Below are 26234 nucleotides of genomic sequence, written 5' to 3'. Positions count from 1 at the left end.
CTATCCACCAGGAAGAGCTAACTATTATAAATGTCTATGCGCCAAATACCCGAGCCCCCAGATATATAAAACAATTACTCATAAACATAAGCAACCTTATTGATAAGAATGTGGTCATTGCAGGGGACTTTAACACCCCACTTACAGAAATGGATAGATCATCTAGACACACGGTCAATAAAGAAACAAGGGCCCTGAATGATACATTGGATCAGATGGACTTGACAGATATATTTAGAACTCTGCATCCCAAAGCAACAGAATATACTTTCTTCTCGAGTGCACATGGAACATTCTCCAAGATAGATCATATACTGGGTCACAAAACAGCCCTTCATAAGTTTACAAGAATTGAAATTATACCATGCATACTTTCAGACCACAATGCTATGAAGCTTGAAATCAACCACAGGAAAAAGTCTGGAAAACCTCCAAAAGCATGGAGGTTAAAGAACACCCTACTAACGAATGAGTGGGTCAACCAGGCAATTAGAGAAGAAATTAAAATATACATGGAAACAAACGAAAGTGAAAATACAACAATCCAAACGCTTTGGGATGCAGCGAAGGCAGTCCTGAGAGGAAAATACATTGCAATCCAGGCCTATCTCAAGAAACAAGAAAAATCCCAAATACAAAATCTAACAGCACACCTAAAGGAAATAGAAGCAGAACAGCAAAGGCAGCCTAAACCCAGCAGAAGAAGAGAAATAATAAAGATCAGAGCAGAAATAAACAATATAGAATCTAAAAAAACTGTAGAGCAGATCAACGAAACCAAGAGTTGGTTTTTTGAAAAAATAAACAAAATTGACAAACCTCTAGCCAGGCTTCTCAAAAAGAAAAGGGAGAGGACCCAAATAGATAAAATCATGAATGAAAATGGAATGATTACAACCAATCCCTCAGAGATACAAACAATTATCAGGGAATACTATGAAAAATTATATGCCAGCAAATTGGACAACCTGGAAGAAATGGACAAATTTCTAAACACCCACACTCTTCCAAAACTCAATCAGGAGGAAATAGAAAGCTTGAACAGACCCATAACCAGCGAAGAAATTGAATCGGTTATCAAAAATCTCCCAACAAATAAGAGTCCAGGACCAGATGGCTTCCCAGGGGAGTTCTACCAGACATTTAAAGCAGAGATAATACCTATCCTTCTCAAGCTATTCCAAGAAATAGAAAGGGAAGGAAAACTTCCAGACTCATTCTATGAAGCCAGTATTACTTTGATTCCTAAACCAGACAGAGACCCAGTAAAAAAAGAGAACTACAGGCCAATATCCCTGATGAATATGGATGCAAAAATTCTTAATAAGATACTAGCAAATCGAATTCAACAGCATATAAAAAGAATTATTCACCATGATCAAGTGGGATTCATTCCTGGGATGCAGGACTGGTTCAACATTCGCAAATCGATCAACGTGATACATCACATTAACAAAAAAAAAGAGAAGAACCATATGATCCTGTCAATCGATGCAGAAAAGGCCTTTGACAAAATCCAGCACCCTTTCTTAATAAAAACCCTTGAGAAAGTCGGGATAGAAGGAACATACTTAAAGATCATAAAGGCCATTTATGAAAAGCCCACAGCTAACATCATCCTCAACGGGGAAAAACTGAGAGCTTTTTCCCTGAGATCAGGAACACGACAGGGATGCCCACTGTCACCGCTGTTGTTTAATATAGTGCTGGAAGTTCTAGCATCAGCAATCAGACAACAAAAGGAAATCAAAGGCATCAAAATTGGCAAAGATGAAGTCAAGCTTTCGCTTTTTGCAGATGACATGATACTATACATGGAAAATCCGATAGACTCCACCAAAAGTCTGCTAGAACTGATACATGAATTCAGCAAAGTTGCAGGATACAAAATCAATGTGCAGAAATCAGTTGCATTCTTATACACTAACAATGAAGCAACAGAAAGACAAATGAAGAAACTGATCCCATTCACAATTGCACCAAGAAGCATAAAATACCTAGGAATAAATCTAACCAAAGATGTAAAAGATCTGTATGCTGAAAACTATAGAAAGCTTATGCAGGTAATTGAAGAAGATATAAAGAAATGGAAAGACATTCCCTGCTCATGGATTGGAAGAATAAATATTGTCAAAATGTCAATACTACCCAAAGCTATCTACACATTCAATGCAATCCCAATCAAAATTGCACCAGCATTCTTCTCGAAACTAGAACAAGCAATCCTAAAATTCATATGGAACCACAAAAGGCCCCAAATAGCCAAAGTAATTTTCAAGAAGAAGACCAAAGCAGGAGGCATCACAATCCCAGACTTTAGCCTCTACTACAAAGCTGTCATCATCAAGACAGCATGGTATTGGCATAAAAACAGACACATAGACCAATGGAATAAAATAGAAACCCCAGAACTAGACCCACAAACGTATGGCCAACTCATCTTTGACAAAGCAGGAAAGAACATCCAATGGAAAAAAGACAGTCTCTTTAACAAATGGTGCTGGGAGAACTGGACAGCAACATGCAGAAGGTTGAAACTAGACCACTTTCTCACACCATTCACAAAAATAAACTCAAAATGGATAAAGGACCTGAATGTGAGACAGGAAACCATCAAAACCTTAGAGGAGAAAGCAGGAAAAGACCTCTCTGACCTCAGCCGTAGCAATCTCTTACTCGGCACATCCCCAAAGGCAAGGGAATTAAAAGCAAAAGTGAATTACTGGGACCTTATGAAGATAAAAAGCTTCTGCACAGCAAAGGAAACAACCAACAAAACTAAAAGGCAACCAACGGAATGGGAAAAGATATTTGCAAATGACACATCGGACAAAGGGCTAGTATCCAAAATCTATAAAGAGCTCATCAAACTCCACACCCGAAAAACAAATAACCCAGTGAAGAAATGGGCAGAAAACATGAATAGACACTTCTCTAAAGAAGACATCCGGATGGCCAACAGGCACATGAAAAGATGTTCAACGTAGCTCCTTATCAGGGAAATACAAATCAAAACCACACTCAGATATCACCTCACGCCAGTCAGAGTGGCCAAAATGAAGAAATCAGGAGACTATAGATGCTGGAGAGGATGTGGAGAAACAGGAACCCTCTTGCACTGTTGGTGGGAATGCAAATTGGTGCAGCCGCTCTGGAAAGCAGTGTGGAGGTTCCTCAGAAAATTAAAAATAGACCTACCCTATGACCCAGCAATAGCACTGCTAGGAATTTATCCAAGGGATACAGGAGTACTGATGCATAGGGGCACCTGTACCCCAATGTTTATAGCAGCACTCTCAACAATAGCCAAATTATGGAAAGAGCCTAAATGTCCATCAACTGATGAATGGATAAAGAAATTGTGGTTTATATACACAATGGAATACTACGTGGCAATGAGAAAAAATGAAATATGGCCTTTTGTAGCAACATGGATGGAACTGGAGAGTGTGATGCTAAGTGAAATAAGCCATACAGAGAAAGACAGATACCATATGGTTTCACTCTTATGTGGATCCTGAGAAACATAACAGAAACCCATGGGGGAGGGGAAGGAAGAAAAAAAAAAAAAAAAGGTTAGAGTGGGAGAGAGCCAAAGCATAAGAGACTGTTAAAAACTGAGAACAAATTGAGGGTTGATGGGGGGTGGGAGGGAGGGCAGGGTGGGTGATGGGTATTGAGGAGGGCACCTTTTGGGATGAGCACTGGGTGTTGTATGGAAACCAATTTGACAGTAAATTTCATATATTAAAAAATAAAAAATAAAAAGAAATAAAAAAAAATACTGATAAATGTAAAAAAAAAATAAATAAAAAAAATAAAAAAATAAAAAGAGTCACAAGACCAGTGACTTCAGCTTGAAAAGAAGTACTCAGATATGTGGGAGCAATGTTTGACTTTTACTTGCACAGGGTATGTCCTGATTTGTTAATGGAAAGACCATGAGTAGAATATAATTATTTGAAGTATATGCATTGATTCTTGACGATGTTTTCTCTGTACAGGTTTGTAGCCATCTTGCAGAACTTTTGAATATGAATCAAATGGAGTCTTTTCCTTTTAGGAATGTGCATTTTTAGGTAAATGAGGAAATCAAGGTAATTCCATAAATACAATGTATAGCTGAGTTTTAGTAATGTGGACAGGATGGATAATGGTGGACAGGGAGAAGCAAATCTGAAGTATAGGCTATCTGGAAAGAAATGCCCTTTTCTAGTTTTATGTACAGACACCAGAACTAAGCTAACATTGTTGTCTGATGTTTTTTTAGCATGTTAGATCATCATTAAGAATTTGTTTTAATGTTATTTACCCTTTGTACTTAGTGAATTGTTTTAAGCATAGTGACTTGGTATAAATTGTTACAAGTCCTAAATTATGGGGAGGGCTGAATCAATAACATTTTACTATATCTAGATTGTATTTTACAAGATAAAATTAAAGCTTATGGAATGTCTTAGTTTATACTGCAGTCTTGGTCTGGAAATATATGTTTTCCTAAAGAATGGTGAAGATAGTGTATTAATAGCTTATAGCTAAATATAGAGAAAGAGGGAAGTAGCTTATTGGTATCTCTCTGCCTGAGCAAAATTCCTTGGAGAGCTACCAGGGTGGGGGTGGGGGGCGCAAAGAGTGAAGCTTTTAGAAAAGTTGTTCACTAGGAATATTGTAAGATTATAATGCAGATGCCTCTATTGTACTTTATACCCTAAGGATATATTTGCATATTTTTTAAGTCTTAAAGGGCTTCACTACCCACAGTTTGCAGGAATAACATCTATTTTCAAAAAACTCTTGAAGCATTTTATTTAAAGTAACATAAATCAATCAACTCTGCATCAACTGACTCTTCCTTTCACAAAGGATTTCTCTGTAGCATGCAATGTTTGACAACATTTTATCCACAGAAAATTTTTAATTTTAATGTTTATTTTTATTTTTGAGAGAGAGAGAGAGAGAGAGAGAGAGACAGAGTATGAGGAGGGGAGGAGCTGAGAGAGAGGGAAACACAGAATCTGAAGCAGGCTCCAGGCTCTGAGCTGTCATGACCTGAGACAAAGTTGGACGCTTAACCAACTAAGCCACCCAGATGCCCCTTATTTTTTTTTAATGTTTATTTTTGAGAGAGAGAGACAGAGACATACAGACAGAACATTATCAGGGGAGTCACAGAGAGAGGGGGGAGACACAAAATCCGAAGTAGGCTCCAGGCTCTGCACTGTCAGCACAGAGCCTAATACGGGCTTGATCTCATGAACTACAAGATCTTGATCCAAACTGAAGATGGACACTCAACTGACTGAGCCACCTGGGCACCCTAAAGCCATCCTATTCTTAACATTCCCCCCACCCCCTGCCCAGTATTATAAATCTTTAAGATTGAAAATTCAAATCCTAATTTTTCTTTATTATTTTTTATTTTATTTTATTATTATTTTTTTTAACATTTATTTATTTTTGAGACAGAGACGGAGCATGAACGGGGGAGGGTCAGAGAGAGAGGGAGACACAGAATCGGAAGCAGGCTCCAGGCTCTGAGCCATCAGCCCAGAGCCCGACGCGGGGCTCTAACTCACGGACCGTGAGATCATGACCTGAGCTGAAGTCGGACGCTCAACCGACTGAGCCACCCAGGCGCCCCTATTATTTTTTATTTTAGAGCAAGAGAGTATGAGCGGAGGAGAGGGGCAGAGTGGGAAAGAGAGAGAGAGGGAAAAAAAGCCCAAGCAGGCTCTATGCTCAATGCAGAGCCCAACATGTGGCTTGATCCCATGACTCTGGGATCATGCCCTGAGCTGAAATCAAGAGTCAGACACTCAACTGACTGAGCCACCCAGTGGCTGAGCCATCCGAACTGAGCCATCTGAATTTTTCTCAAATTTAAGATAAAGGAATACCCCTTTACTAAAACCTGGAGTGAAAGTGGTTAGGAAACATCTGCTGGAGCTAAAATTATTAGGGTATATTTACATATAAATTTGGTGAGGATTTTCATTTCCCAGGGATAAGTTGACTTAGAAGCATGTAATTGTAGAATGATTTGAAAAAAAACCATCAATCTGCATTTGATTTTCATTGTCTGTTTTGACTGAATCAAAGATATCCAGTTGCCCAATACAATGCTGACTCTGTCCAGGAGAAGCATAGTATTGCTTCAGATAGTCAAAGCAGAATTTGTAGGGATGAGAGAAACCCTTTTGTAAATATTTGCTTATGTTTTATTCATCAGTCTGGAGACTTCAGCTAAAACTATTCCTAGATCTTTGAGGGAGTCAATTGTGGCAGCTTTAAGGGATACTGAACAGAAATAATGATTTAAGGAAATCCAACCTATTTTTAGATTTCATATATAAAAACCATGAAATCAACAATGAAATCAATGGATCATTACTCCTCATTCAGCAAATATTTATTGAACACTTGTTTGCCTGGGATGATTCTCAGGGTTTGGGTTACATCCATAAATAAAACAAAGATCCTTGCTTTTGTGGAGCTTACATTCCTATGGCAGGAGATGGACTGTAAATAAATACACACACACACATGCATGCATGTTAGAAGGAGTAAATACAATGGAGAAAAGATAAAGCAGCATACAGGGAATTGGCCATGCTGGTTTGGGGAGCCATGCTTTGGTATATACTAGTGAGGAGACTTCATTGAAAATGTATCATTTGAGAAGATGACAAATTATCATTTGTCCTATAAATATTTATTAGTTGCCAAGAACATGTTATGCTTTGAGAATTAAGAAAATTATGCATCAGACTCCATCCCAAACTTCAGTGTATACACAGTTGAGCAAGAAGAGGAAAAAATCAGGGTGCCTGGGTAGCTCAGTCAGTTGAGCGTCCAACTCTTGCTCAGGGCATGATCTCGTGGTTCGTGGGTTTGAGCCCTGCGTTGGGCTCTGTGCTGACAGCTCAGAGGCTGGAGCCTGCTTTGGATTCTTTGTCTCCCTCTCTCTCTCTCTCTGCCCCTCCCCCACTCACACTCTGTCTCTCCCTGCCTCTCAGAAATAAATAAAAATGTTAAAAAAAACATTTTAAGAGGAAAAAATGTAAACAAAAAAGCATTATACTGTTATAGATGCTTTGATAGAAACATACATAGACTTTTCCTTAATTGGATTTCACCATTGCTCTTATTATGGTAAGCAGTTTATTTAAACTATGGCTCTTAAACCTGAATATCAAAACATTGGCTTGGGTTATTTTAGATTTAGAGTTACGTGAATTGGTTTTTCTCTCTACACACCTCTTTCCTATTTTCTTTTAAAAAGAGACCCTCTGACTACCCAACCTGTCCAAACTTGTTACCAATTACAGTCAGTGGCACTTGGAATCACCTGATTATCTAAGTGGATTGTTTTCATTCAGCATCAGTCCAGTCATTCATTCTGTACCCATGCACAAATACATAATGAGTATCTATAAAATGTGCAAAGCACTTTGGTAGGTGGTAGAAATACAACTAGTAAGACAAACTTTTGCTTTCTAGGAGCTTACATTTTAGTGGAGGAAGCAATCAATATGTAATTAATAGGATGTTTATATATTATACACCAGTGGTTCTCAAACTTTTTGGTCTCAAGACCACTTTACAAACTTATTGAGTACACCAAAGAGCTTTTGTTTATGTGGGTGATGTAGATATAGATATAGATATAGATATAGATATAGATATAGATATATAGGTATAGATATTTACCAGGTTAGAAATTAAAACTGAGGGCTTTAAAAAATTATTTATGTATTCACTTAAAATATCAATAACCCATTTTACTAATAACATTTTATGAGAAAATAACCGTTTTCCCAAACAAAAGAGAAATAGAAGAATGACATTGTTTTACATTTTTGTAAATCTTTTTAATGTCTGGCTTAAAAGATAGCTGGATTCTCATACCTGTTTCTACATTCAATCTTTTGACATGTCTTGGTTGAAGTATATGAAGAAAATAGCGTCTCATACAGATACATAGTTGGAAAAGAGAGGAGTATTTTAATAGCCTTTTTAGATAATTGTGAATGATACTTCATCAAAACTTGACAAGTGGTAGTTTCGTAAAGGTTAGTTGCCATGTGGAATCTGAACCCATAACAATGAAATTTACATATGAAAATACTCTATTACATTAAAATCCATTGGTTTGTCTGGCAGTTTGGATGGATCTTTTTACCCTAGGTATGATTTTGTAACATCATGCATTTGTCATATGTGGATCTTACAATTATTGACACATACCATTAAGTGACATAATCACATTTGTTGATATTGCCCTAAACTCTTCAGAAAAGGCTTTAAGTATTGAGAATCTGTTACTATCATGGTGGCTGGCAAATACAGGTTTCCTAAAATTCTAATATTTGCTTGAAAGTCTGGATTTTATAATTGACAACATAAACTGCAAGTTTTCCTGGAAATGACAGGCTCATTTCCATCATTGTCAGGGAAACGTCTGCCAAATACCCCAGTTTGAATACTACAGCTTGTCAGTTCTTTTAAGTAAAAATGCTGTTCCATGAGAAAAGTGCCACTTAGTTCATAACTCAGTTACACAAGTACTTTTCCTTGAGATAATCATTGTACTTTGGTAAGCAGATGTGCTTACGCCTAGTTCCTGTTTGTTACGTAGACTATTATAAAGCATATATTTTATGCTTTATATGGTTGAGATTTAATAATGTTTACTTGCTTCTTCAAGGGCATTTTTTTTTTATTTTTATTTTTGAGAGAGGGAGAGAAACAGAGTATGAGTGGGGGAAGGGCAGAGAGAGAGGGAGACACAATCCAAAGTAGGCTCCAGGCTCCAACTCAGAGCTCAACACAGAGCCCAACTCAGGGCTCGAACCCATGAACCATGAAATCATGACCTGAGCCAGTCAGATGCTTAACCAATTGAGCCATCCAGGCACCCCTTCAAGGGCATTCTTAAGTGAAACAGGAATTGTTTTCTTACAAGTGTATGGTGGTAAAAAATACGACTACCAATTCAGTTTGGTGCTACCATTCATGCTAAGGTGCCAGCAGTTTTATCACCATTGCTCTTGCACCATTAGTGCAAAAGTCAACACAGTGAAAAATGCAGATAACCTACTAGTATCATCATGAAATTGGTTTTACCTTAAAAACACCTTAACCTCACTGGACCCCTAGTAGTGTTATATACCTTATTTTATCTTGTTTTCACAGTAAGTCTTTGAGGTAGTTGGTGATATTAACCCCTTTTGAAATTCGTGGATACAACTCAAGTTTTAGTGTTTACTTATTATTTTAAGAGAGAGAGAGAGAGAGAGAGAGGGAGAAAGAGCATGAGCAGGGGAGAGGCAGGGAGAGAAGGAGACACAGAATCCCAAGCAGGCTCCAGGCTCTGAACCGCAGTACACAGCCTGATGGTGGGGCTCAAACCCAAGGACTGTGAGATCATGACCCAAGCTGAAGTTGGCCGCTTAGCTAACTGAGTCAACCAGGTGCCCTGGAAAGGTTTATATTGTTATCTCTTAAGGATTTTATCTAGCAAGAAGGGCTTGGGATGAGGCTTGTATAACAGAGGTAGGGTCGCTTGAAGCCTAGAGATTTCATTTGTATTTGTTGTTTTCTGTGTACTATGTTATTGCAAAATACTAAACTCTGTTTCTATATTCTGGAAAATAAGGATAATAATAATTATCACTATCACATGTAGTTGTGAGGATTTAATTAGTTAATACTGTAGTTAGGTATGCATCAGACTATGCTGATACAAATTATCAATAAGCTCAATAGAGATAGCTTTTATTATTTATACAGAGACAAGACTCAGGCATTTCAGCTGAGGGGGAAACAACTTGAGGAAAATACAGGAGTTATAACTTATGTGAGCATTAAGTACTATGTAACTGAAATATAGTGGTTCCTGGAGGAGTATATCAGGAAGTTAGTAGGGAAATAGTAGATTTGGACCCTGATTATTGCTGGGCTATAGTTATAAACTATTATTTGAAGTTGTGCCCCTAATGCCTGAGACAATGGCTGAAAATGGCATGTATTTATATACTACCTGAATATTGGAAATATTTTAATACATTTCAGGAAGGAGAGAGTAGGTCCTCCTATCATGAGCAATATACATAGAGAAGGTGACATTTCAGTGTAGCCCGGAAGAATGAATAGGATTCTAGTAAGCAGATATTAGAAGTTATCAGAATGGGTAAGGATAACTCCTCACTCAACAATGTCTACCCAACCAAGTGATTGTACTTTCCAGGAGAATAAATTACTTAAGATCATGGATTGTCTTCTCCTTGCTTATACCTCCAACACAGTACCTGATACATATTGGGGCTAAGTAGATATTTGAGTGGTATCTCAGCACTTAATCTTGTAAACATGTTTTTTATGTAATGTTTTTATTTCAAAAGAACTTTCAGAGAAAACGAGACCTTCCTGATTTTAGAGGCTAATTCTTCTTTTTACTACAATTACAAAACAGGCAAATAACCACTTCCTTTTGCAAACAGGCAGTAATGTATTCATAATTGTCATATGTCTTAATGGAGAAAAAAAATGTGTCTATAGGAGGACAGATTCCTAAGTAGTGCATCAGGAATGGCAAAATACAGGAATTTTGAAAACTTGTCTTAAAATCTGCTTCAAATATGTATAATGTAGGAAATGTGAATATGTAATAAAAGAGATAAGATTATAGAATCCTGAAAATGTAAGTATTTTACTTAATGAATATTGTTTTTCCTTCTATGTACCTTATATTGTTTCTGTATAAGCCAGGCATTATTGGGAATTAGAGGAGTTACCAGTAATCCCTTCCCGACGTATTTACTCTGGCTAATCATTTATTAGATTATTAATAGAATTGTTTTCTTATGAGGCTATTTGTGAGAATAGTATATTGATATTTTAGTATATGTCAGGCACTATGGTAAATATACAAATTAATTATCTTTTTTTATTTTTAAGTTTATTTATTTATTTATTTTGAGAGAGAGAGCATGTTTGCACGAGGGAGGGGCAGAGAGAGAGGGAGAGAGAGAATCCCAAGCAATCTCTGTGGTGTCAGCCAAAAGCCAGATGTGGGCTCTATCTCACAACCTGAGATGAATTCAAGAGTCAGATGCTTAACTGACTGAGCCACCCAGGTGCCCCTAATTATCTTATTTAAACATCACAACAGCCTTATAAGGTCTAGCTACACTTATCATCCCCATAGGTAATATTATCATCCTTAGATTATATATAAGAAAAGTAAACCTTAGGGAGTTTAAGTAACTTGCTCAAGATCTGGCTGAATAAGGACAAAAATAGGTATCAGAGCCAACCTTCTTAGTTTTGTTGTTTTTTGTTTTTTTTAATGTTTAGTTTTGAGAGAGAGAGAGAGAGTGAGAGCGTACAAGTAGGGGCGGGGCAGAGAGAGAAGAGGACAAGAATCTGAAGCAGATTCTGTGCTGACAGCAGCGAGGCCAATGAAAGGCTCGAACTCACGAACCTGAGCCGAAGTTGGATGCTCAACCGACTGAGCTACCCATGTGCCTCCACCTTCTTAGCTTTTACACTGCACTGCCCAAGAGACACCAGAAAGCAATAGCTTTGTGGACATTGGGTGACTTAGGGTGGTGTTTTCCAGACTATGGATAGTACTCCATTAGTGGATTGTGAATCCTATTTAATGGACCAAGATCAGCATTTTTTAAAAAGTGAAATACAACACAGAGGAAATATCAATGTGTATGGAATGTAGTAAGAGCAGACATTGTTTTGTGAAACTAATGTTCCAATTTTATATGTGTGTGTGTTTGTGAACTGGTCGTGTTATAAAATGTATTTCTTACCATGGGTCACAGCCAAACAAAATTTGTAACCTACTGGCTTAGAGAATGGAAAGAGTTTGAAAAATGTAATGAAGAGGAGACATAGACTCTAGAGAAGAAATTTTAGATATAAACTGGGTATATAAATAATATTATGAAAAGAGGAAGAGTTGGGGCACTTGGCTGGCTCAGTAAGAGGAGCATGCAGCTCTTGATATGCAGGTCATGGGTTCAAGCCCCATGTTGGGTGTAGAGATTACTAAAAAATAAATAAACTTTAAAATGAGGAAGAGTTGATCTATCTTTACAAATTTGGGGAAAATAATACACTGTTTATAAGTTGTTTTAACTAATTTATTAAATTTAGAGCCCTTTTAGCAGGGATTCACTCAGAATTAGTGTAGCTTTAATTTCACTTTTAGAGAGCTGCCTCTGCAGGTGATTTGTGAATTGTGTATATCATTATTATGTTTTTGTTTTTCATATGAACAGGTAATATATTATGGTTGAATAATAACCAGACATTTTATTGGTGCTTCATATACACAGAGATATTTTTCCTGTTAGATCTAGCAGAGTAGAGGTTTGTTTATTGACTCATGGGAGAATGGGAGAAAGTGAGCTACGTTAGTCAGAATAATAGAGTATTGAATTTTCAGCTAGAAAGGATGATTTAGTCCAAGCTTCCAATTTTATTTCTAATTATCATAAAAAAGCACATAACATTAAATTTACTATCTTAATCATTTTATTTTTTTTTAATTTTTTTAAACGTTTATTTATTTTTGAGACAGAGAGAGACAGAGCATGAATGGGGGAGGGTCAGAGAGAGAGGGAGACACAGAATCTGAAACAGGCTCCAGGCTCTGAGCTGTCGGCACAGAGCCCAACGCTGGGCTCGAACTCACGGACCGTGAGATCATGACCTGAGCCGAAGTCGGGCGCCCAACCAACCAAGCCACCCAGGCGCCCCCATCTTAATCATTTTAAATCTATAGTTTAGTAGTGTTAAATATATTCACATTTTTGTGCAACAAATCTAACTTTTTCATTTTGTGACACTGAGACTTTATACCTGTTAAATACTAATCCCCCTCTGCCCCTTCTCTCTAGCCCTTGGTAACCACATTTTTACTTTGTTTCTATTATTTTGACTACTTCAGATATTTCATGTGAATAGAATCATGCAGTATTTGTCCCTTTGTGACTGGCTTAATTTGGTTAGCATAATGTCCTCAAGATTCATCCATGTAGTAGCTTGTGATAGGACTTCCTTCTTTTTAAAAGCTGCATAATATTCTGTTGCATGTATATTTTGCATTTTCTTTAGTCATCTGTCAATGACAAGTGGGTTGCATCCACCTCTTGGCTGCTGTGAATAATGTTATGCTCTAGTCGTGCAAATATCTCTTTGAGATTCTACTTTGAGTTCTTTTGGATAAATACTCAGAAGTGGGATTGCTGGGTCATATGATGATTCTATTTTTAATTTTCTGAGGAAACTTTATACTGTTTTCCATAATGGCTATGCCATTTTATATTCCCACCAACAAGGCATAAGGATTCCAACTTCTCTGAATCCTTATCAAAACTATTTTTTGTTCTTTTGATAGTGGCCATCCTGATAGGTGATATCTCATTGTGGTGTTGACCTGAATTTCCCTAATGATTCATGATGTTGAGTACCCTTTCATGTGCTGATTGGCTAGTACTTGTATGTCTTCTTTGGAGAAATGTCTATTCAAGTCCCTGGGCCATTTTTTAAATTAAGCTGTTTTTATGTTTTTGAGTTATAGAAGTTCTTATATATTCTGGGTATTAACCTCTTATCAGATATATAATTTGCAATTATTTTCTCCCATTTTGTACGTTGCTTTTATTTTCTTTTGATTGTTTCCTTTTCACAGAAATTTTTAAGTTTGTTGTAGTTCTATTTGTCTAATTTTTCATTTTGTTGCCTGGGCCTTTGGTGTCATATCCAAGAAATCCTTGCCAAATCCAGTGTTGGAAGCTTTCTCTTTCTGTTTTCTTCTAGTTTAATAGTTTTAGCTCTTATATTTAGTCTATTTTGTTATTTTTTGCATATGGCATAAGAGTCCAAATTCATTCTTTTGAATGTGGATATGCAATCATCCCAGCACCATTTGTTGAAGAGACTGACTTTTCCCCACTGTATAGTGTTGGCACACTTGTCAAAAATCATTTGGCCACAGACACATGAAAAAATGCTCAATGTCACTCATCGTCAGGGAAATACAAATCAAAACCACACTGAGATACCACCTCACACTGGTCAGAGTGGCTAAAATTAACAGCTCAGCAAACAACAGATGCTGGCGAGGCTGCAGAGAAACGGGAACCTTCTTGCACTGTTGGTGGGACTGCAAACTGGTCCGGCCACTCTGGAAAACAGTGTGGAGGTTCCTCAAAAAAGAACTACCCTACGACCCAGCAATAGCACTACTAGGAATTTATCCAAAGGATACACGAGTGCTGATTTATAGGAGCACATGTACCCCAATGTTTATAGCAGCGCTTCCAACAATAGCCAAATTATGGAAAGAGCCTTAAATGCCCATCAACTGATGAATGGATGAAGAAGATACGTGTTTTATATATACAATGGAAAACTACATGGCAATGAGAAAGAATGAAATCCTGCCATGTGTGGCAACGTGGATGGAACTGGAAGGTATTATACTGAGTGAAATAAGTCAGAGAGAGACAGATATCATATGTTTTCACTCATATGTGCATCCTCAGAAATTTAACAGAAGACCATGGGGGAAAGGAAGAGGGAAAAATAGTTACAAACAGAGAGGGAGGGAGGCAAACCATAAGAGACTCTTAGATACAGAGAACAAACTGAGGGTGGATGGTGGGGTGAAGGAGAGGGGAAAATGGGTGATGGGCATTGAGGAGGGCACTTGTTGGGATGAGCACTGGGTGTTGTATGTAAGCGATGAACCACAGGAACCTACCCCAAAAACCAAGAGCACACTTTACACACTGTATGTTAGCCAATTTGACAATAAATTATATTTTTAAAAAAATCATTTGGTCACACATGCAAGGGTTTATTTCTGGGTCCTCTATTCTCTTCCATTGGTCTATATGCCCATCTTTATACCAGTAAGCCTCTAATTTGAAAATACTAAAATGAGTATTCAGATGGTGTAAGTGACTTGCTAAGGTCAACACTGGAAAAAAGTAGCAAAGCATGGGCTATATTTTCTGGTTCTTAGTTTATATGTTCATACAGTAATTTGCCACATGTTTACCTTTGCTTATACTGCCCTCTTTACCTTTGAATACCTCCCTTGTCAGTGCTTTCCTCACCACACATCCCTTCTCCCTCTCCTCCTTCACATCTCCCTCTCCTTCTTCCTATCTCCTCCCTCCCTCCACATCCACACCTTTGCCTCTAATTCTCACTCAGTTAAAATTTTTTTTCAAGTTTTATTTATTTTTGAGAAAGAGACAGAACACAAGTGGGGGAGGGGCAGACACACACACACACGCACACGCACACACAGAATCCGAAGCAAGCTCCAGGCTCCAAGCTGTCAGCACAGAGCCCAATGCAGGGCTTGAACTCATAAACTGTGAGATCATGACCTGAGCTGAAGTCAGAAGCTTAACTGACTGAGCCACCCAGGCGCCCCTCACTCAGTTTTAAAAACTCAACTCTAATCTCCATGCTCTAGAAGGCTTCCTTGATGAGCTCAAGCCTTCCTTGAGTTCATCTCCACAAGTGTACACCCCTTGAACTCTGCTTACACTGATTTACTCAGTCATCTCTATAGTAGCGGTTGTCAGTTTGCATATGTTTTCTGTCTGTCACTGGAGTGTATGTTCTACACAAACAGGGACTGGGTCTTATTTGAATATATATCCCCAGTTTCTAAACAGTACTTGGTATTTACTAGCTACTAAATAAATGTTGGATGGATGGATAGGAAGATGGATGGATATATCTAATACTGTGATAAACACTATGGTTAATATTGTCAGAAAACCTAAAATCTTAGAGACAAAACATAAACACATGAAAAAGTGTAAAAAACAGTGTGTGGGCAGTATAAGATTAAATTTTATAGGTAGTCAATAAATACTTGATCAAAGAATAATTGAATGATGCATTGGCATTTAAGGAGAAAGAGATCCCTGCTGTTGGACTAGTTAGGTAAGACTTCCTTGAGGAGAACTAGGAGTTATTCTGAGGCATGTGATGTTTAGGTAGATGGAAGGAAGGGTAAAGTGAATGTTAAGGTTCACAGAGGGAAAAAGTATTCCATGAAGATAATTTAGAGTGTTTTAAGGTCATTGAGAAGATGGTTTGGTTCATGTAAAACAAACATGAAATGGAAGATGTGGAGGGATTTTACTGCTAAACAGGGAGGTTAGGTGAATTCTGTAGAATATGGTCGAATTTTGAGGTTTTTAAAAATAGAAATAGCATTTCTTTTTAAAAAAAAAATTTAATGTTTATTTTTGAGAGAGAGGGAGAGCATGAGTGGAGAGGGGCAGAGAGAGATGGAAACACAGAATCTGAAGCAGGCTCCAGGCTCTGAGCTGTCAGCACAGAGCCTGACACTGGGCTCTGACTTATGAGCCATGAGCTCATGACCTGAGCCAAAGTCGGATGCTCAACTGACTGAGCCACCCAGGCACTCCTAAATAGCATTTCAATATAAGCTCAATCTGAGGTGTGCAGGCTGTGTTGGAGGTTGCAGAGTATACACAGTACTACATTTGTGATGATATTTTGTTTACAGACATAAGACTGTATGACTGCTTGAACCAGCATGTAGTCACTAGGAATTGAAAGACAGGATAGAAAGAGGGACTATCTCAAGGAAGAATCTGATGAACCTGGTATCTGATATCATTTGTGAGGAGGTGGCAGATTTAAAGATGATTACCATTTGGTGGCCTGATGGCAGTGAGAATAACACCCCTTGTCATGCCCTAACCATTTCTCAATTCTGGCCTTACTGGTACAACCACTTCCTAACTGGTGTGACCCCCTCAATTTTTGCCCCATTTTTCATTCTCTACAACATTGCCAGACTGATGTTCCTAATATGCAAATTGGACCATGTCATTCTCATGCTTGAACTTTTTAAGGGCTTTCCATTGTCTTAAGGATAAAGTCTATTTGTACTCCTTGGGCTGGGATCCTAATCTTTTGCCATTTCCTCCTCCCCAAATCAATCCAATGTTCTAGACATATTTAAACCAGTTTCCCAAATATACCTTTTTCATGTCTCAGTGTCTTTATTATTGTTCTTTTCTCTTTCAGGATGTACTTATCCTCTCTACTTAACAAACTAATTCTTACTCTTTAGGGTGTAACTCCTCAAGGAGCTCTTCCCTGATTTTTTATTCACTTCCTTTGTGTGTGGGGGCAGGGCGGGTGGTGGGCATAAGCCATGTATTCATATAGTTAAATACAAATCTTTCTTTACTAGATTTTGAACTCCTTGAAATCAGGGCCAGATCATAATTAATGCTCAACAGTTTGATAGTAATAATTTAATGCTTATTGAGCACTTTATGTCATTTACCTGTCCAAGTGTTGTATTTGTATTAACTCATTTAATCTCCGAAATAACCCTTTGTGGTAGATACTATTACTGTCATTTTACAAATGAGAATACTGAGGCTTATAATTTGTTGCAAATTATATGGTTAATAACTAGCAAAGCTCAGGTTTGAACCTAGAGTCCATGTTCTTTAACTCTGTATGTCACAGTAGCTTATTATGACATTCTCTAAATGATGTCTTTTGATGAACCAAAATTCTTAACTTTGATGTAGTTAAATTTATCAGTCATTTTCTTTGTAATTAGTTCTGTATCCTGTTTAAGAAGCTTTTTTTCTATCCCCAAATTATGATGATATTCTCCTGTTCTATCTTCTGGAAGCTTTGTTGTTCTTTCACAGTTAAGAATAAAGCAATCTCCTGGAATTAATTTTTGTGTGTAGTAAAGGTATGGTCAGGTTTCTTTTTTTCCCATATTGTCCTACAATTATATATTGAAAGATTGTTCCTAACTGCTCTTAGGTGCCACATTTGTCACAAATCAAGTGTTTATATATATGAGTGGGCCTTTTTCTGGGCTCTGTTCTGTTTCCTTGGTGTGTTTATATAGCCTTGCTCTAATACCACATTTTCTTTATTACTCTATATTTGATACAGTAAACCTTCTCTCTCTTTTCCAGGAAGCCTTTCCTATTCTTTATCTTTTGTACCATTTTGTATTTTAGAATCAACTTGACAAAGTTTGAAAATGCCTTTTGCAATTTTAATTTGCTTTGCATTTAATCTATAGATTAATTTGAATAGGTTGCAGTATTGAATTTTACAGTCCCTGAAGAAATATTTCCATTTATTTATGTTTTCTTTGATTTATCATAATTTTAAATATTATTTTTAAAATATGATTCAATCTTATACTTACAGAAAAGTTGCAAGTACAGTACAATCCTCCTCCCAAACTGAAAGTTGCTAATTGAATGTCCCATCACCCCTGCTTTTTTAAATATTTCCTGCAAATAAGGAAGTTTTCCTCTATACATACTATACAACCATTAAAATCAAGAAATTAACATTGATGCCTTAATGCTTTCTAATCCTTAGACTCTGTTCAAACTTTTCCAGTTGTCCCAATAAAGTCCTTTATAGCAAGAGGATCTGGTTCAGCATCACATTTTACATTTAGTTATCATGTCTCTTTAGTCTCCTTCAGTCTGGAATGGTTCCACAGTCTTTCCTTTCCTTGACTTTTATGATCTTGACACTTTTTCTTTAAAGATTTTATTTTTAAGTAATCTCTATACCCATTGTGGGGCTTGAACCCACAACCCCAAGAGTCTCATGCTCCAATGATTGAACCAGTCAGACGCCCCTGACCTTGACACTTTTAAAGGTTATAGGCTAATTATTTTGTAGAATGTCCCCCAGTTTGTTTTTTTCTGATGTTTCTTTATAATTTGATTCAGATTACCTATCTTTGACTCAAAGATCACAGACATGATTCTGTGTTCTTATCACAGGGTTTCAATATATCCCATTACTGATGACATTTACTTTAATCATCTCATTAAGGTATTGCCAGGCTTTTGTTGTTAAATTTAATCTTTTTCCCAACTTAGTTAATATTTTGTGGGGAAGTATTTTGAAGCTATGCCAATATCCCATTCCTCATCAAACTTTCAGTGTGTGTGTGTGTGTGTGTGTGTGTGTGTGTGTATACATATATGTACATATACATATATATGTATATATATATTTATATATCAGTAGTAACATAGTATCTTGTTTTAATCAACAGACTATAATTCTTTACTATCATTATTTATTTTGATGCTTAAATTGCCCTCAGTTTGGCCACTAGAATTCCCTTTAAGCTGACTTCTGTATTCTTTTTGACATGTCCCTATAATTCTCTGAGTATTTCCTTACTTTCTGGCACAAAAAAGCATTTCCTTGCATACTTTCTGACAGACACACACACACACACACACACACACACACAAAAGAAAAAAGGATTCTAGGCTTATTTTCTCCCTTCCTTCCTAGTTCTATAATCAACCATTTTTCCAAGAAGCCCTGGTACCTTTGAAAGGAGAATGGCTTTCAGAAATCAATACCTGGTTTTAGGTGTATTTGGCGCTGTTAGGTGTCATGGGACCCAGGTTCTCTCATAGCTAAGAAACATGTAAATGTTATATACATGCATGTGCATCCATGTCCATATTTCCATATGTATTTATTTATATATCCAAAACCATGAGTTCATACCGATACCTCCATTTCCAGTCTCACACCCCAGAAATCATTCTGGTTTTCTCGCTTACATTATTTGTAACACTATTTTCCAACAGTGAGAAATCCTTTATCCTTGTTGTGTTTACTTACTTGGCCAATCCTCCTGTATGTAGTTCCTATCATTACCTGCTTTGTGTGAATATCATCCTTACTCCACCCAGCCTTGGAAACCTTGTGCCCACTTGACTCTGTCCTCTGCAATGTGGACTCCCTCTTTACCTTTCTTGTCTTCTGACTCTTCATGCTGGACTCTTCCACTGTGTAGATTCCCTCTTCATCCTGTTTTGGGCTTTGATGCCTCATGCCACATTGTCCATTGGTATGATGTACAGTAGTGCCCCTTCATGCGCAGTTTTGCTTTCTGCGGTTTTAATTACTCACAGTTAACTGTGTTCTGGAAGCAGATGATCCTTCTAACATATTGCCAAGTCAGTAATGGCCTAATGCTACTTCATAGTGCCTGTATTAATTTACTTCACTTTATCTCATCACATAGACATTTTATCATCTCACATCATCACAAGAAGAAGGGTGAGTACAGTACATTAAGATATTTTAAGGGGCGCCTGGGTGGCTCAGTCAGTAAACCATCTGACTTTGGCTCAGGTCACGATCTCGCAGTCTATGAGTTTGAGCTTCGCGTCAGGCCCTGTGCTGACAGCTCAGAGCCTGGAGCCTGCTTCGGATTCTGTGTCTCCCTCTCTCTCTGCCTCCCTCTGCCTCTCCCCCAACTCACTCTCTGTGTCTCTCTCTCTCTCTCAAAAATAAATAAACAATATTAAAAATAGATATATATATATTTTAAGAGCATTCATGTATGTGAGAAACAGGCCACATTCACATAACTTTTATTACAGTATATTGTTATAATTGTTCTATTTATTATTAGTTATTGTTGTTAATCTCTTACTAATTACTGATCTCTTACTAATTTATAAATAAACTTTATCATAAGTATGTATAGGAAAAAACACTGTATATATAGGGTTCATTACTGTCCATGGTTTCAGGCATCCACTGGGTGTCTTGGAATGTATCCCTTGTTGATAAGGGGTTAAGACCGTGTGCCCTCCTCATCTTGCTCAGGCTCTAATGTCCTGAGCTGAATCTTCCACTCATTTGGTACAATGCTTTTAATTAAAACACAGAGCTCATTTGATTTTTCCTCTAATGTTCCTTTTCTCTTCCAGGATTCAATCCAAGATCCTGCATTACATTTAGTTATGGCAGTTCCTTATTCTTTTCTTGTCTTGGTTTTGGGGATAGATTCCTGTGAGTCATTGCTTACATACGACATCCAGTGCTCATCCCAACAAGTGCCCTCCTCAATGCCCATCACCCACTTACCCCCTCCCCTGTTCCCCCCCCCCCCATCAACCCTCAGTTTGTTCTCTGCATTTAAGAGTCTCTTATGGTTTGCCTCCCTCTCTGTTTGAAACTATTTTTTCCCTTCCCTTTCCCTCCCCTCCCTCCCCTCCCCCCCACCGCCCCACCGCCCCATGGTCTTCTGTTAAGTTTTTCAAGCTCCACATGAGAACATATGGTATCTGTCTTTCTCTGGCTTACTTCACTTAGCATAATACCCTCCAGTTCCATACATGTTGTTGCAAATGGCAGGATTTCATTCTTTCTCATTGCCAAGTAGTATTCCATTGTATATATAAACCGTATCTTCTTTATCCATTCATCAGTTGATGGGCATTTAGGCTCTTTCCATAATCTGGCTATTGTTGGAAGAGCTGCTATATGGTCAGTTTTTAGAAATATTCTGTGTGTGCTTGAAAAGAATGTCTATTTCACATTTGTTGTGTGTAGTGCTCTATGTATGTCCATTGGATCAAGTTTATTCATCAGGGATTATTCATATTTTCTAGATGCTTACTAATTTTTTGTCTGCTTCATCTAATTGGGAGATGAATGAGTTATATTAAAATCTGCCACTATGATGGTGGTGTTTTGTCTATTTTTCCTTATATTCTATATGTTTTTGCCATATACATATATTTTTGAATACATATTATTAGCTACATATAAATTTATATTTATTGTATCTTCTTGATGATAAATTCTGTTGCATTTGCAAAGTGAGCCTCTTGATCTTCTGGTAAAGTCTATTTTGTGTGATTTGAATAATATCAACTTTTTTAGAGTTAGTATTTCTATGGTCTGTCTTTTTTTATACTCCTATTTTTAATATTTCTGTATCCTTATATTTAATGAGTATCTCTTGTGTCATAAAATCTTGTTTAAAAATTCTTCTTTTTCTAATTGGAACATTTACATACTTCATTTATACTTAATTTATTTATTGGTGTTTTAGGGTTAAAATTTTACCATTTTACCATATGTTTTCTTTTTGTCTTATATTTTGTTTCTTTTTTTTCTTTCTTGTAAATTTTTGGATTATTTTTCATTACTGATTTTTTTATTTATTATGTGGGAAGTTAAACACTTAACCTTATAGTGATTACTCTAAAAATTACAACATAAATCTTTCAGTTATCAAAATCTAATGTTAATTGGTAATTTTATCTTCTTTCCAAACAATGCAGAACTTTAGAATTCTTTAACTCCATTTTCTCTTTCCTACTTTATTTGCAGTTGTTTGTATTTAATTTTATATGTATTTAACTTCACAAGGTATTATTATTTTATGTAGTCAATATGCATTTAGTTTTGCCCATGTACTTACCATTTTTAAAATTTTTATTATTTTTTATTTTTTTTAACGTTTATTTATTTTTGAGACAGAAGGAGACAGAGCATGAATGGGGAAGGGTCAGAGAGAGGGAATCACAGAATCTGAAATAGGCTCCACGCTCTGAGCTGTCAGCACAGAGCCTGACGCGGGGCTTGAACTCACGGACCACAAGATCATGACCTGAGCCGAAGTCGGCCGCTTAACCAACCGAGCCACCCAGGCGCCCCAATGTACTTACCATTTTTTAACTGTTTCTTTCTTTCTTTTTTTTTTTTTTAGGTTTTTATTTAAATTCCAGTTAGTTAACATACAGTGTAATACTGGTTTCAGGTGTACAATTTAGTGGTTCAACACTTCTATACAACAGCCAGTGCTCATCACAAGTGCCCTCTTTGATCCCCATCACCTATTTAACCCATTCCACAACCCTCCTCCCCTCTGGTAACCATAAGTTTGTTTTCTATAGTTACGTCTGTTTCTTGATTTGCCTCCCTCTCTCCCTCTTTTTCTCTATGCTCATGTGTTTTGTTTCTTAAGTTCCACATATGAGTGAAATCATATGGTATTTGTCTTTCTCTTTTCTCTTAGCATAATAATATACTGTCGCTCCATCCACATCATTCTGGCAAGATTTCATTTTTATGGCTGAATGATATTCCATTGTATATCTATTCCACATTTTCTTTATCCATTCATTAGTTGATGGACACTTGGGCTATTTTCATAGTTTGGCTGTTGGAGATAATACTGCTGTAAACATTGGGGTACATGTATCCCTTTGAATGAGTAAATACCTAATAGTGCAATTGCTGCATCATAGGGTAGTTGTATTTTTAACTTTTTTGAGGAACGTCCATACTGTTTTCTAGAGTGGCTGGACTAGTTTGCATTCTCACCAATAGTATAATAAGGTTCCCCTTTCTCCACTTCCTTGTCAACACCTGTTGTTTCTTGTGTTACTGATTTTAGTCATCTGATGGGTGTCAGGTGCTATCTCATTGTGGTTTTGACTTGTATTCTTGATTATGAGTGATGTTGAACATCTTTCCATGTGTCTGTTAGCCATCTGGATGTCTTCTTTGGAAAATTGTCTATTCATGTCTTCCACTCACTTTTTAATTGGATTATTTGTTTTTTAGGTGTTGAGTTTGTTGAGTTCTTTATAATTTTGGATACTAACCCTTTATCAGATATGTCATTTGCAAATATCTTCTCCCATTCCATAGGTTGCCTTTTAGTTTTGTTGATTGTTTCACTGTGCAGAGGTTTTTTATTTTGATGAAGTACCAATAGTTATTTTTGCTTTTGTTTCCCTTGCCTCAGGAGACGTATCTAGTCAGAACTTGCTATGGCTGATGTCAAAAAGATTACTGCTTGTGTTCTTCTCTAGGAGTTTAATGGTTTCATGTCTCACATTTAGGTCTTTAATCCATTTTGAATTTATTTTTGTGTATGGTGTAAAACAGTGGTACAGTTTCATTCTTTTCCATGTTGCTGTCCAGTTTTCCCAACACCATATGTTGAAGAGACTGTCTTTTCCCTATTGGATATGCTTTCCTGCTTTGTTAAAGATTAATTGACCATATAGTTGTGGGTTCATTTCTGACTTTTCTATTCTGTTCCACTGATCTATGTTTCTGTTTTTATGCCAGTACCATACTATACTGTTTGATCACTACAGCTTTGTAATATAACTTGAAGTCCAGAATTGTGATACCTCCAGCTTTGCTTTGTTTTTTCAAGGTTGCTTTGACTATTCAGAGTCTTTAGTGGTTCCATACAAATTTTAGGATTGTTTGTTCTAGCTCTGTGAAAAATGCTTATGGTATTTTGAGAGGGATTGCATTAAATGTGTAGATTGCTTTGGGTAGTGTAAATATTTTAACAATATTTGTTCTTCTAATCCATGAGCATGGAATGTCTTTCCAGTTCTTTGTGTCCTTTTTAATTTCTTTCATCAGTGTTTTATAGTTTTCAGAGTACCAGTCTTTCACCTCTTTGGTTAGGTTTATTCCTAGGTTTCTTATGGTTTAATATACTTACCATTTTTGTGACTCCATTCTTTCCTGCTTCTACCATCTTCCATCAGACATTATCCATGTAGGCATGGAGAATACCTTTCCAAATTTTCTTTTTCTTTTTTTTTTTTTTAAGTTTATTTAGAGAGAGAGAGAGGGAGGGAGAGGAAGGGGCAGAGAGAGGGGCGGGGAAGAGAGAATTCCAATCAGGCTCCACATTGTCAGGGCAGACCTTGGCATGGGGCTTGATCTCACAAACTGTGAGATGATGACCTGAGCTGAAATCAAGAGTCGGATTCTCAACTGACTGAGCCACCCAAGTGCCCCTCAAATTTTCTTTAATGAGTGTCTGCTGGTGACAAATTTTTAGTTTTTTTGGTCTGAAAATGACTTTATTTCATCTTAGTTCCTGAAGGACGTTCACCAAATTCTAGATTGGAAGCTATTTTCTTTTATCCATTAAATATAGTACTCTGTTGTCTTTTGGCTAGCATTGTTTGAGAGTTTAGCTCAATTGCTTGCTTAGCTTTAAAAAAAATTTTTTTTTAACATTTATTTATTTTTGAGAGACAGAAAGAGAGCGTGGGTGGGGGAGGGGAAGAGAGAGAGGGAGACAGAGAATCCAAAGCAGGGTCCAGGCTCTGAGCTGTCAGCATAGAGCCCGATGCAGGGCTCGAACTCACAAACAGTGAGAACATGACCTGAGCCGAAGTCAGAAGCTTAACCGACTGAGTCACCCAGGCGCCCTGCTTACCTTTTTGAAAATATTTTCTGTTTGACTTACTGTCTTTTATACTGATAAGTTTCTTCTGATCTCTCTTCCATTTCTCTAATTGTCTCATTAGTTGATTCATTCTGCTGTTAAACTCATCCACTGAGTTTTAAATTTTGCTGATTATGTTTTTTTAAGTTTATTTATTTATTTTGAAAGAGAGAGAGCGTGAGTGGGGGAGAGAGACAGAATCCCAAGCAGGCTCTGCACCATCAGTGCAGAGCCTGATGTGGGGCTTGAGCTCACAGACTGTGAGATCATGACCTGAGCCGAAATCAAGAGCTGGATGTTTAACCTTCGGAGCCACCTATATGCCCCTGTATTGTCTTTTGATTTTCATTAATGTATAGTTTTGTCTCCTTGTATACTTGGCTATCTGTACTTATGTGCTAGACATTGTATCAAAAATTATTTATAGAGATGATTCAGCAGTTGAAATGATGTTATCTTCCTACAGAAAAGATTTTGTTTGCTTTTGTTAGCCAGGTACCTAGAGTCACTAATAACATGGGGTTGTTTTAATCCATTTTGGGCATGAAGATTTTTCTTTGCCATTCAGAACTGAGCAGTTAATTTAATTGTTTTATTCTTAATCCCTCTATTAAGTGTAGCCCCATGACACCCTAATTGAAGCATGACTTATTTACTAGAGACCCCACTGGTGGTGGGCCTTGGTTTCCAACTTTTGCCTTGACAAGGCTTTTTTTTTTTTTTTTAATAGACTATTTTTTAAAGCGGTTCTGGGTTCATAGAAAAATTAAGCAGAAAATACATAGAGTTCCCATACAGCTCCTGCCCAAACATACTGACAAAGCTTTTAAGTACGTTGCTCAGTCTACTACTCCTTTGGTGGAATTTATAAGGAGAAAAGTGGCCTTCAATATAAGGCTTATCTTCTAGATGTTTGTCTTTTAGACTTTGGCCTGTTATTTCTTTATTACCTTGTTATTTTCTATTGTCTCCAATCAATTATTTTTTAGTAATTTTTCCAGCTTTTCTAGTTGTTCTCAGTGAAGTGTAGCTTGCTATTACTGACCATAATTATTCCCTTTGTTATAAATTGCTGCAAGTGGATTGCATGTTTAGAAAGGATAGGAAG

The 26234-nt window shown here is 37.1% G+C and overlaps 1 protein-coding gene across 7 annotated transcripts in view; it reads left to right on the top strand.

The window, feature by feature from the left end:
* Positions 1 to 26234, top strand: part of OSBPL9 (oxysterol binding protein like 9) — a 200845-nt gene that overhangs the window by 91274 nt on the left and 83337 nt on the right. The window lies entirely within an intron of this gene.

The sequence above is a fragment of the Panthera uncia genome, assembly GCF_023721935.1.
Source record: "Panthera uncia isolate 11264 chromosome C1 unlocalized genomic scaffold, Puncia_PCG_1.0 HiC_scaffold_4, whole genome shotgun sequence".
Taxonomy (NCBI): Eukaryota; Metazoa; Chordata; class Mammalia; order Carnivora; family Felidae; genus Panthera; species Panthera uncia.
This window is presented reverse-complemented; position numbering and strand designations above follow the sequence as displayed.